The sequence below is a fragment of the Cannabis sativa genome, chromosome 7 (genome assembly GCF_029168945.1).
Source record: "Cannabis sativa cultivar Pink pepper isolate KNU-18-1 chromosome 7, ASM2916894v1, whole genome shotgun sequence".
NCBI classification, from domain to species: domain Eukaryota; kingdom Viridiplantae; phylum Streptophyta; class Magnoliopsida; order Rosales; family Cannabaceae; genus Cannabis; species Cannabis sativa.
In genome coordinates this window covers 58,806,615-58,818,179 of record NC_083607.1, presented here as the reverse complement: position 1 = coordinate 58,818,179, position 11,565 = coordinate 58,806,615, and positions in this window count along the sequence as shown.

The window sequence follows — 11,565 nt, the reverse complement described above, 5'->3', positions numbered from 1 at the left end:
ATTGTAAATAAATATTTAAGTTTAATTTTTTGCAGTAATAATATTTAAATTATAATTCTGAAACTTCTATAAATACTTAACTTTTAAGTGTTAAATAAATTGTCACATGACAATTACTGATTGGTCTAGGTCATGAATTTTTATTTTTTTAAAAAAATAATTTAAATATACCAATAAAAAAAAATGACACGTGAATAATGATTTGACGTTAACAGTCAGGTTCCTAAGTATTAATACTGTCAAAAATTAAACTTAAGAATTTATTTACAACCCAAAATTAAACTTAAATATTTATACCGCAAAATACTCTTAAAAATATAATTACTTTCAAATAATTTATTTTGAAAAATAATCCTATATTTAAAAACATGTTGTGATTCATGTGGGGCACTAATAATTTAATGTCACCTTATATTATATTATAGATCTTTTTCTTTTGATGAATATATTATATTATAGATCATTATATACAGTGGTATAAGGTTTTTGTTTTTAGCTTAAAATTATAAATAAACAAAAGTTTACTGAAAATATGTATAGAATAAATCACATAATCATTTTGGTTTTTGGAACGTCCATTTTTGTAGTATTTTTCTTTTCTTTTCTTTTTTTGACAATTTTTTTATTTTTTGGTAATATTATTAACTAAACATTAAATTGGTATTTGCCAAATGGGGACAGGGTAAAGTTGATATTTTGATTTTTTTTTTTTTTTCAAATAATAATTAAAAAGGAAAAAGAAGTCGAGGAAGAAGATGTGATTTACTAAGAATAATTACTATTTTTAATTTTTCTATTTTGCACCACTATTCTCTAAACATAATTTAGCAAAACATTACCTATAAACTAAAACATTAGAGAAAAATAAAAATAATGGTAAAACTAAACATTTTGCCAAAAAAGTAGTTTTTTTTTTTTTTTTTTTTGAATTTTGTAAGGAGAAATTTAAGAGCATGTTTGGTATTATTTTCTGTTTTTTGTTTTAAGAAATTGTTTTTAGAAATGAGAACAAAAAATAGTTTTTGAAGTTTTTAAAACACAAGTCACGTTTGGTTAGTGATTTTTAAAAACAATATGGACCAAAAGTGAATTGGTTTTTAAAACAGAAAACAACATTTTGTTGTTTTCAAAATTCTTGTTTTTTGTAACTTTGTTTTCTGAAAGCTGTTTTTAAAAAAAACAAAGTCAAACAAGCCAAATTGTTTTTAAAAACAATTTTTTATTTTTAAAAACAAAAAACAGTTTTTTAGTTATGATGACAAACATGCACTTAGTAATTAAAATCAGATTTTTTTTTTTTTTTTACATTTTTTATGGGTATTTTTCTTTTTTTACAATTTTAAGAATTCTGTTTTTTTATAAGTTTTTCTCTTATTTTTATTTTAGAAAATATTATTTTTACGTTATTATCTCGTAACAGCAAAACAACATTTTATAATTTTGTTAAAAAAAATTAAAATTAGTAAAAATATATAAAAAAAAACTATAAATTTGTAAAAATATAAATTTTTAATTATTTTTTAGTATTTATGAACTAATTTTTATCACATAATAACAAAATTTTTTTAATGAAATTATTAATTATTATACTTTTTGGCTATATGACGTACTTTGTGATGGGGTATATTCTCGTAGGAAATTCTCTGAATGTAGCACTATTTTAACACCATATATACACTGTATTGTATATACCTAGTAGCATTGTAATAACTGTATTTATTATTATTATTATATTAGTATTTTATAACTTTTTTTGTATATATATTATTTAATATTAAAATATATTATATTTTATTTAAAAATATTATAATAATAAAAAATATATTTTTGGGTGTAAATTTTAGTGCTATGTTTGGAATAAAAAGAATTATAGTAATATATTAGTCTAATTTTTTTATAATGTTGTATATTATAATTATTTAAGATATTTAATAAAATTTTGAAAAATTTAAAAATATTTAATAGGTTGAAAATAAGATTAAAACTATCTGGTACTTTTAAAAAAATTAATATAAAAATAAGTAATATTTTTTTGGGTCATTTTCATTTTTACACTTCAAAATAGTTTTGTTTTTTTTTTTCCTTGCATTTTTACGAAATTTTACATTAGCGCTGCAATCTAAATTGCAACAAAAAATCGTATAGAAATTCTTATTGCAACTAACGCTGGAACCACTTTAGAAACTCAAACCGTATTTTAAAAAAAAAATGAAAAGAAAAAGTATATAAGATAATTTCTCTATATTTTAGTGTAATTTTTAGTATTGTAATTGGAGTAAAAATAAATTTTAACATTAAATTTAATAATAATAAAATACTAAATTTAATATATAAATTGGAGATACTCTCTTAGAGTATGAAATTGGTATGAATATGATAAGGCTCTTTATAATAATCTATTCATTATATTGATTGGTCGTGAAAGTAACGACCTATATAGCGCGTGTAAGTTGTGACAAGTAAAATGACCATGAGAATCCAACCTCACAAATTTCAATGAAGATAGGTCCCTACGATCGTATATAGTTACGTTAAAAAATATTACTGGTTAATTGTTATTGTAATTAAGTATTAGATCACATATAATTTAAAAAAATAATTTTTAAAAAATATCGCTAATTAATCGTGAAGTGTCACTTATAAAAAGTATTAGACACTACTACTATTTAATAATAATACTCTATAATTAGGCTGTTAGCAATATTTTATAATTGTTATTATATTAGTATTTATGTTACTAAGTATAGTTATGAGACACCAAGGTACTTAGCAACTCTATATATAACTTTTATAATTAGTTAGTGATTTTTTATAATCTTTAAATTAAAATAAATGAGATCCATAGCGATATTACACCTCATAAGAGTATTAGATACTATAGGTACCCTTTATTATTTTTCAATGTCCTTAGGCATTATTAGTGGCTAACACCACTTAAATGTAAACTTTGAGATTAGTTAGCAATATTTCATTAGAGTTATTACGTTAAATTATATAAAGAAATGCTAAAGGGCATTCATGGTGTCTAGGACTCTTGTGATGTGTAGTATTGCTTTACTGTAATTCAATATCGGGTACCATATATTTTATTTTTATAAAGATTATAGAGAACTGCTAATCAATTATAAAGTGTACTTTCACAGTGGTGCTACGTACCTTGGTGGTCCATAACAATACTTTATATAAGACTCGATTTTTAAATACACTAATAATAATATGACACTTTGGAGAGTACTAGCTATTAGGCACCATTAGTATCTTTTACCATTTCTCTTAAATTAAATCATGTAGATTCGATGATTAATTCTATCAATAATGATGTGATACTTCAGTTGGTGTTAAGCATCATTAATGGATGCCATTTACCATTTCTCTACATAAATTGTAAAGTATTGTTGTATAAGTAACAGTATGAGCAAACGTAAATCACATACAAACTTGATACAAATTTATGTGACAAGTTATTTTTAATAAGTGATGTTAAAAAAATTAATAATCCCAATAGACAAAATTTGTATATAATATAAAACACTATAATATATATAATAATTAGATATGCGTACATGATTTATCGATAACAATTACCATAATTTAATGGTGTAATACTATCAACTAAGTCTTTTTCTTTAGATCTCTAAATCAGAAGCAGTTTTATTTATCTGATTATCAAAAGTATACAATTGTGACAATATTATATGTATTTATAAAGTTAGGGAGACTACATAGTCAAGATAAATCAAATTAAGTGAGTCACTATGTCAAATAGAACGAGAAGAAACCCAAATTTTTTTCTACAATTTATTGATTTTGAAAAATTATCAAAAAATATTTTTAATAATTTTTTAACTACATAATTATCATTAAATTAATAATAATTATTAAACAGAATCAAAAAAATTAATTAAAAATCATAGAAAATCAAAAATTAAACTCTAAGCACGTTAGAAAAAAAAAACGTCAAAAAATGACTTTGGGAGGTGCCGCACGCCCCCACGCGCGAAGGCCAAGAATCGGCTTTGTTGGAGGGTTCATCTTCAACCTTGAACTAAGTCTGAAAGTGGGTTGCTGTTGGAATTTATTTTACCAGGATCTTAGATCTACTCACAAGTATGTTGTTTAACACCCTAAATATGAACTTTCTAAAACGATAAATAAACAAATATAAAGTTAAGAAAACCTTACATTGGTTGCAGCGGAATAATGTCTCCTTCCACTCAGATCTCTAACCCTTGTATCCTTTCTGTCGCAGAGTATTATCAAGATCTGAGCCAGAATGTCCTTCTCTTTGTGTGTGATCCTTCACAGTCTTCCAATCTATGATTGAGGTACCACTTGATGTGTGTGGGCACTACTCTATCACTGAGGGTTTCGAAATTATGAAGAGGAAAAGAGAGAGGGTTAAGTTCGGCTATAGAGAGAGAGGGAAGGCTCAGTTTTCTGAAAAAGTAATTTTCTGACAAAAGGTTGAAAACTTGTTATTTGACTGAGCCATCACTTTTTATTTATAGGCAACTACTAGGTTTAGGTTAGTAATTATTTGGCATTAAAATAATGAAAATATTATTTGGAAAAAGCTATCCAAGTGGCCGGCCATAGGTGTTAACGGGCCTTAATTGGATTTTACAGTTTTCACAATTTTTATTTCTATTTTTTCAAAAACGCCAATTTTCCAATTCTAACATTTTAAATGCCAAAACTAATTATTTAATAACTAAAATAGATTATTAAATACTATTGTCATTTAATTTAATTATTAATTAGACATATAAAGTCTATTAATTAATAAATAAACCTAGAATCTCTTTTCTTTACAATTTCACCCCTCCTTAGTGAAAATTCACAAATTAGACATAGTCTAACTTTAGAATTATAATTGATTAATCACAAATCAATTATTGAGTCTTACAAGCAGTATAGTCTCAACTAGAATGGAGACAATGCATCTATATGCTGAGCTTCCAATAAGTGAACCGAATTTACTAAGTAAATCCCTACTTATTAATTCCTCGTTGAATCCACTCTTAGAACTTAGAATTGCACTCTCAGACTTACATAGAGCATATTATATGTTCCACGATATAGATATGCTATCTCATTTAACCATTGTTATAATCTTATTGTGATCAAAGATCCTCTATATAGATGATTTACATCGAGATGGGATAATTTTACCGTTCTCACCCCTCAACGTATTTTGCCCCTTAAAACACTTAGCTACCTGTAAATGATGTTTAGTGATCTAAGAATTAGTCACTTAAACAAGAGTTCATCCATTTACTTCTATTTAGCTAAGCTCGAAGGGAATCATCACTTGACTTCTATACACCAGTAGAAGCTATAGATTCCATATTTATGTTCAGCACTCCCACTCAATCATACTATCATGTTCCCAAAATATACGTATCACCCTGACCCAAAAGTAGGCTTAACTAATAAATCAAAGAACATGAATAGTACTCCTGAGTTGATCCTAAGCATATCAGGATTTAGATTCTTTTAATCTTAAGATCAACTACTGATATTGACTTGGAAAGATATAACGGTAAGTTTATAATATCTTAACTAAGTTGCAATATCGGTCCAGTCCAATGTATACTCCATACATTCGAAACTAGTATACTTTACCAATGTCCTGGAAAGAACATAACACTTACTCCAAGTGTAAGTACACATCATCGCTGATTATCACATCAGTGTAAATCCAAAACACTGATGAAACAGGGACTTAGTCTTTTGATTCATATAATCACAATCACATTCCACTGTGTTGACGATACTGTAATTGTGAATAAACATATAATCTGAACTTAACAGATTTTGTGTGTAAATGTAATAAACATATTAAATCATTAGCATGTAAAATTCATGCAAACATAAATCACTTCAAATTTCTTATATTGATAACTAATCAGATTGTAAAGGATTTTATTTAGGGCACAAAACCCAACAGTTGCATGACCTGATTCTCTCTAGTCAGGTCGAGATGAAAAATAAGCCAAAAAAAAAGTGCTAAATCAACGGGAAAATGAGGGCTTTTGTTCAAGATTAAATTTCTAATCAATCTAAAGGATCAATTTCGGGTGTAAATAACTAAACAATTGTAAATCGAATTAAAACCCATTCGAAAATTTAAGAACAAAAAATAATCCAACTGTGATAATTATATCTTGTCCATTCTAAAATTAAATGTGTAGAAACGTTGTGAAACAATTGTTAATGAGATATGCACAGTCAATTTTAGTCAATAATTAATAGAATCAAAAAATCCAAAATCAATTTCACAATATAATTATATCAACCTTAAATTTTTAAACATAAAATTCTCTCTCAATACTGAATAAAATTAAGCATGTAATATATCAATAAAAAAATCATAATTATAAAATTCCTAAACTTTTAAGATTAAAAAAAACAAAAAAGTCAACATAAAATAATAATGAAACTAACATGAATTGGTGAAAATTAACATATACATATTAATTGTTACAGAAATTATAGGTCCAAAATTATATACAATTGACAATCTGATACCACATGTTAAATAAAATTAATAATCCCAAGATACAAAATTTGTATATAATATAAAACACTATAATATATATAATAATTAGATAATAATTATGTATGCGTACATGATTGATCCATAGCAATTACAACAATTTGATAATATAATATTATCAACTAAGTCTTCCTCTCTAGGTTTCTAAATCAGAAGCGGGATTTTATTTATCTAAGGGTTATTTGCGGTAAAACCCCCTAAAGTAGGCAGGTTTTTGCAACTAACCCCCAATTCTAAAATTTTGGTGGTAAAACCTCCTAAACCCAGCTTCTGTTAGCAGTTAGCCCTTTCCGTCCATTTTTGGGTGTTAAGTGACAAGTTGGAATGTCTACGTGTACACAATGTACACATGGCACAATTTAATTAGTCCACGTAATAAATATTTAAAATTAAAATAGAAAAATTAATTATTTTAAAAATAAAAAATAAAAAATATTTTTATATTTTTATATTTTTTTTTATTTTTCTTTTTTTTTTTCTTTTCTTTCTCTTTTCTTTCTTCACGTCTCTTTCTTCTTCTGTCTCTAACTTCTTCATCCTTGAAACCCTGGCCCCCAAAATCAACCCCATCAAACCCCAGCCGCAACATCCACGGGAACCTTCCATCAAACCCTAGCCGTGAACGGGGACCTTCCATCAAACCCTAGCCGTGAACGGAAACATCCACGGGAACCTTCCATCAAACCCCAGCCGCAACATACGAAAATTCCTTCTTTCTTCTTCTTCTTCCTCGGTTGGATGAATGGGGCTCGAATGGTGTCGACTGGAATGGTGAAATGGAGGTGCTGCTGGGTTCGGTTTGGGTGATGAGGGCTTCGGGTCAGATGTTGAAGGTGGGTCGTTTACAGGTGGGCCGTTTGGGTGATGAGGGCTCCGGGTCAGATGTTGAAGGTGGCTCGTTTGCAGGTGGTTCGAGTGGGGGTTTCTGGGTTAGTGAATGGAGGTGCGAAGGTGGAGGGAAGAGCAGCTGGGGTTAGAAGGAGGAAGAAGAAGAAGAAAGAAAAATAAAAAAGAAAAAGAAGAAGAAGAAGGCCGAGCACAGAGCTAGGCCATAGTTTGGGGGGGGGGGGGTTCGGCTAGGACGATGGTGGAGCTGATTTTTTTGGGGGGTTCGGCTAGGTTAGATTAGGGTTTCTTGTTTTTTAGCAAAGAAGAAGAAGAAGAAGAAGAAGAAGGTTTTTTTTTATTTTTATTTTTTTAAAATTGTATTTTTAATTTTTAATTTTTAATTTTTAAATATAAAAATATAAAAATATAAAAATAAATTTTTAAATTTTAATTTTTTTTATTTTTAAAGAAAGAATTTTTTTTATTTTTATTTTTAAAATAATTAATTTTTATATTTTAATTTTAAATATTTATTACGTGGACTAATTAAATTGTGCCACGTGTACATTGTGTACACGTAGACATTCCAACCTGTCACTTAACACCCAAAAATAGACGGAAAGGGCTAACTGCTAACAGAAGCTAGGTTTAAGAGGTTTTACCACCAAAATTTTAGAATTGGGGGTTAGTTGCAAAAACCTGCCTACTTTAGGGGGTTTTGCCGCAAATAACCCTTTATCTAATTATTAAAAGTATACTATATTGTGATAAGATAATATGTATATAGAATTAGGAAAGAGATTAGCTACATAACTCTAGTTAGATATTGGGTCTTACAATTCTGCTTCAAGTAGACTTTATATATGCAGATGCTAAGCCCAATAATTTTTTATCACTAATAATATGAGTTAACACAACAAATAACTATTTAATCAACCCAAGTTTTAATAAAATCAATAAAAGTTAATGTAAACCTAAATAAAAAACCTAACAGGTGATATTTAAATAAAGATAATTGTTTGAGATTACTTGTTTATTGTACGGATATTTTTTTGTTGTTGAGTTACTAGCATTTAGTTAGACTTGATATTAAGAATTTTGTTTATTGTACTTTTATGATAAATTATTTAATTCATTATCTATTTGAAATTTTATATATTTTTATTTAATGTATTATTCAAATGAACTAAACAATTGATACACTCAAGAATGAAAAAAGAAAAATAATAGTATACTAATTATATACAAAACAAATAGGGTTGAATTTTTTCAATTTGATTTTTTTTTTCTACACAATACCTCTACTTTAGGCCAGAGTTCACTAATTAGACTACTAACCCATTTAGCACGAACACCAATTACTGTCTTTAGTTATGACCTCTTAATTAAAATACAATTATTTCACTTAAGTATTAGTTACTCAATCGACTTGTAAGTCAATAATAGTTAATTAATTGTTCAATGAGAAATAGGTAATCAAAGCCATCTAATTCTGACTTATAATATTTAACACAAAATTCTAAACTTGTGTTTTCATCCATTAAGATTAGATTCATATGGCTACTCTATTTATATATATATATCTATTCTATATAAAGTGTGCCTATATAACTGAAATTCTTGGTTTATGAGAAATTCATGGGTGACTTTATTATTTTTATTTAATAAAATAATAAAATATTATTTATATATCATAAAATAATAATAAAATAAATTCTATTAATATTTGAACTGATATTTAACAAATTTCAACTCTATATATAATCACAACTATAGATCCATATATAATCATAACTATAACTCTAGAAATTAAAAATATATACATAAAATAAATTGAACCTTAAACCGCATATACAATTAGTTTGTTGAGAGAGATCAGAAAAAGAACGAATTATATATGGAATTTTTTTTTACAAAAAAAAAATGGACAATCCAGTTATATGCAGACTCGGTTAGAATGAAAAGTGTAAAATAAAAAATTATACTATTGTCTCTGTCGAAGCAAATGTTATCTTCAATTATCAACAATTTAGAAATTAATTTTTAATTTTCTTTTTATCTTACATACATTGTGTTTCCTTAAGTATTTGAACATCAATTTTTAGTTTATTGTTGGATTAACTTAAGAACATATTTAAATTATCAAGTTTTTTTAAACACTAATATACTGCATTCGGTATTTACTTTTTATTTATATTAAAAATAAAATGGTTTATTATTAAAAATAAAATAGTTTATGAGAAATTCATGTTGGAAATTATTTTACCAGGATCTTAGATCTACTCACAAGTATGTTTATTAACATCCTAAATATGAACTTTCTAAAACGATGAAATAAACACATATAAAGTTTAGGAAACCTTACATTGGGTGCAGCGGAATAATATGACTCCTTCCGTTCAGATATCTAGCCCTTGATTCCTTTCTGTAGCAGAGCATTATCAATATCTGAACCTGGATCTCTTTCTCTGAATCTTTGATGCTGAATGTCCTTTGCTGATGATCTTTCTTCACAATCTTCCTCACTATGATTGAGGTATCACTTGATGTGTGTGGGCACTACTCTAATCACTAAGAGAGGTTCGAAATATTGAGGAAGAAAAGAGAGAGAGAGTGGCGGCTAGAGAAGAGAGTGGAGGCTCAGGTTTTTCTGATTCAGAAAGTGTGTTTTTCCTGAAGCCTTCACTATCTATTTATAGCATTCCTCTAGGGTTTGATTTGAATTATATGGCATTAAAATAATGAAAAAAATCATTTAAAAAAGCTACAAAGGTGGCCGACCATACACTTAATGGATTGGGCCTTGGGCTTTGCAATTTTGCAATTTTAACACCTTTTGTATCTGATTTTCTCAAAAATGCCAATTTCCTAATTCAATCATTTAAATGCCAATTCTAACTATTTAATAACTATAAATAATTATTAAATAATATTGTCATTTATCATATTTATTAATTGAACCATACAAAGTATCATAATTAACAAATATGCCCCTATAAACTCTTTCTTTACAATTTCGCCCTTACTTAGTGAAAATTTCACAAATAGACATAGTCTAACTTGTGAATTATAATTGATTAATCAAAACCAATTACATGAGTCTTACAAGCAATATTATCTCAACTAGTGGGGGGACCATGGGTCTATATAACCGAGCTTCCAATAAGTAGATCAAGAATTTAGCACTAAAATTCACTAACTTATTAATTCTTCGTTGAATCCACGCATAGAACTTAGAATTGCACTCTCAGTATATAGAATGCTCTATATGTTCCACCATATAGACACATCATTAGTTATCCATTGTTATAATCCTAATGTGATCAATGATCCTCTATATGAATGATCTACACTGTAAAGGGATTAAATTACCGTTACACCCTACAATGTATTTATTCCTTAAAAACTTGACCCCGTATAAATGATATTTCAGCTTATGTGAAATGAGTACTCCACCATTTATGTTCGTTTGGTCAAGCTCGAAGGAGATCATCCTTTGCTTACTATTCGCCAGATAGAAGCTATAGATTCCATGTTCATGCTAGCGCTCCCACTCAATTGCACCACCGTGTTCCCAAAATGTACGTATCACCCTGACCTAAAAGTAGGCTTAACTAACAAATCAAAGAACACGAATAGCCTTTCAAGATTGAGCCTAATCAAAATAGGATTAAGATCATTTGATCTAGGATCAACTAGGCGATATTGACTTGAATAGATATTACGGTAAGTTTAATAAATCTAAGTCAAAGTTCAATATCGGTCCCTTCCGATGCATACTCCATGCATCCAACCTGAGCTTTACTTTAACCAATGCTCTGGAAAGAACATAGCACTTCTCCAAATGCAAGTAAACTCTGTTGTAGATTATCATATCAGTAAAACCCTGTGTTTGATAAATCTAGGAAACTTTATTCACATAGTCATGTTTACTTTCCAATGTGTTGACGGCACAATAAACAGGATCAAGTATGTGAAAAGGGTTTCAGATGAATTTATACATTATGTACATATAATCATGAAATAAATCATGTGAACCATGCAACATTAAATGTTATTTCTGATCTATATTAATAAGTAAATCTGATTATATTGAAATGAGTTTTATTTAGGGCATAAAACCCAACAAACTCCCACTTGCACTAATATAAAACAAAAAGTGCGTTTCAAATAATCTC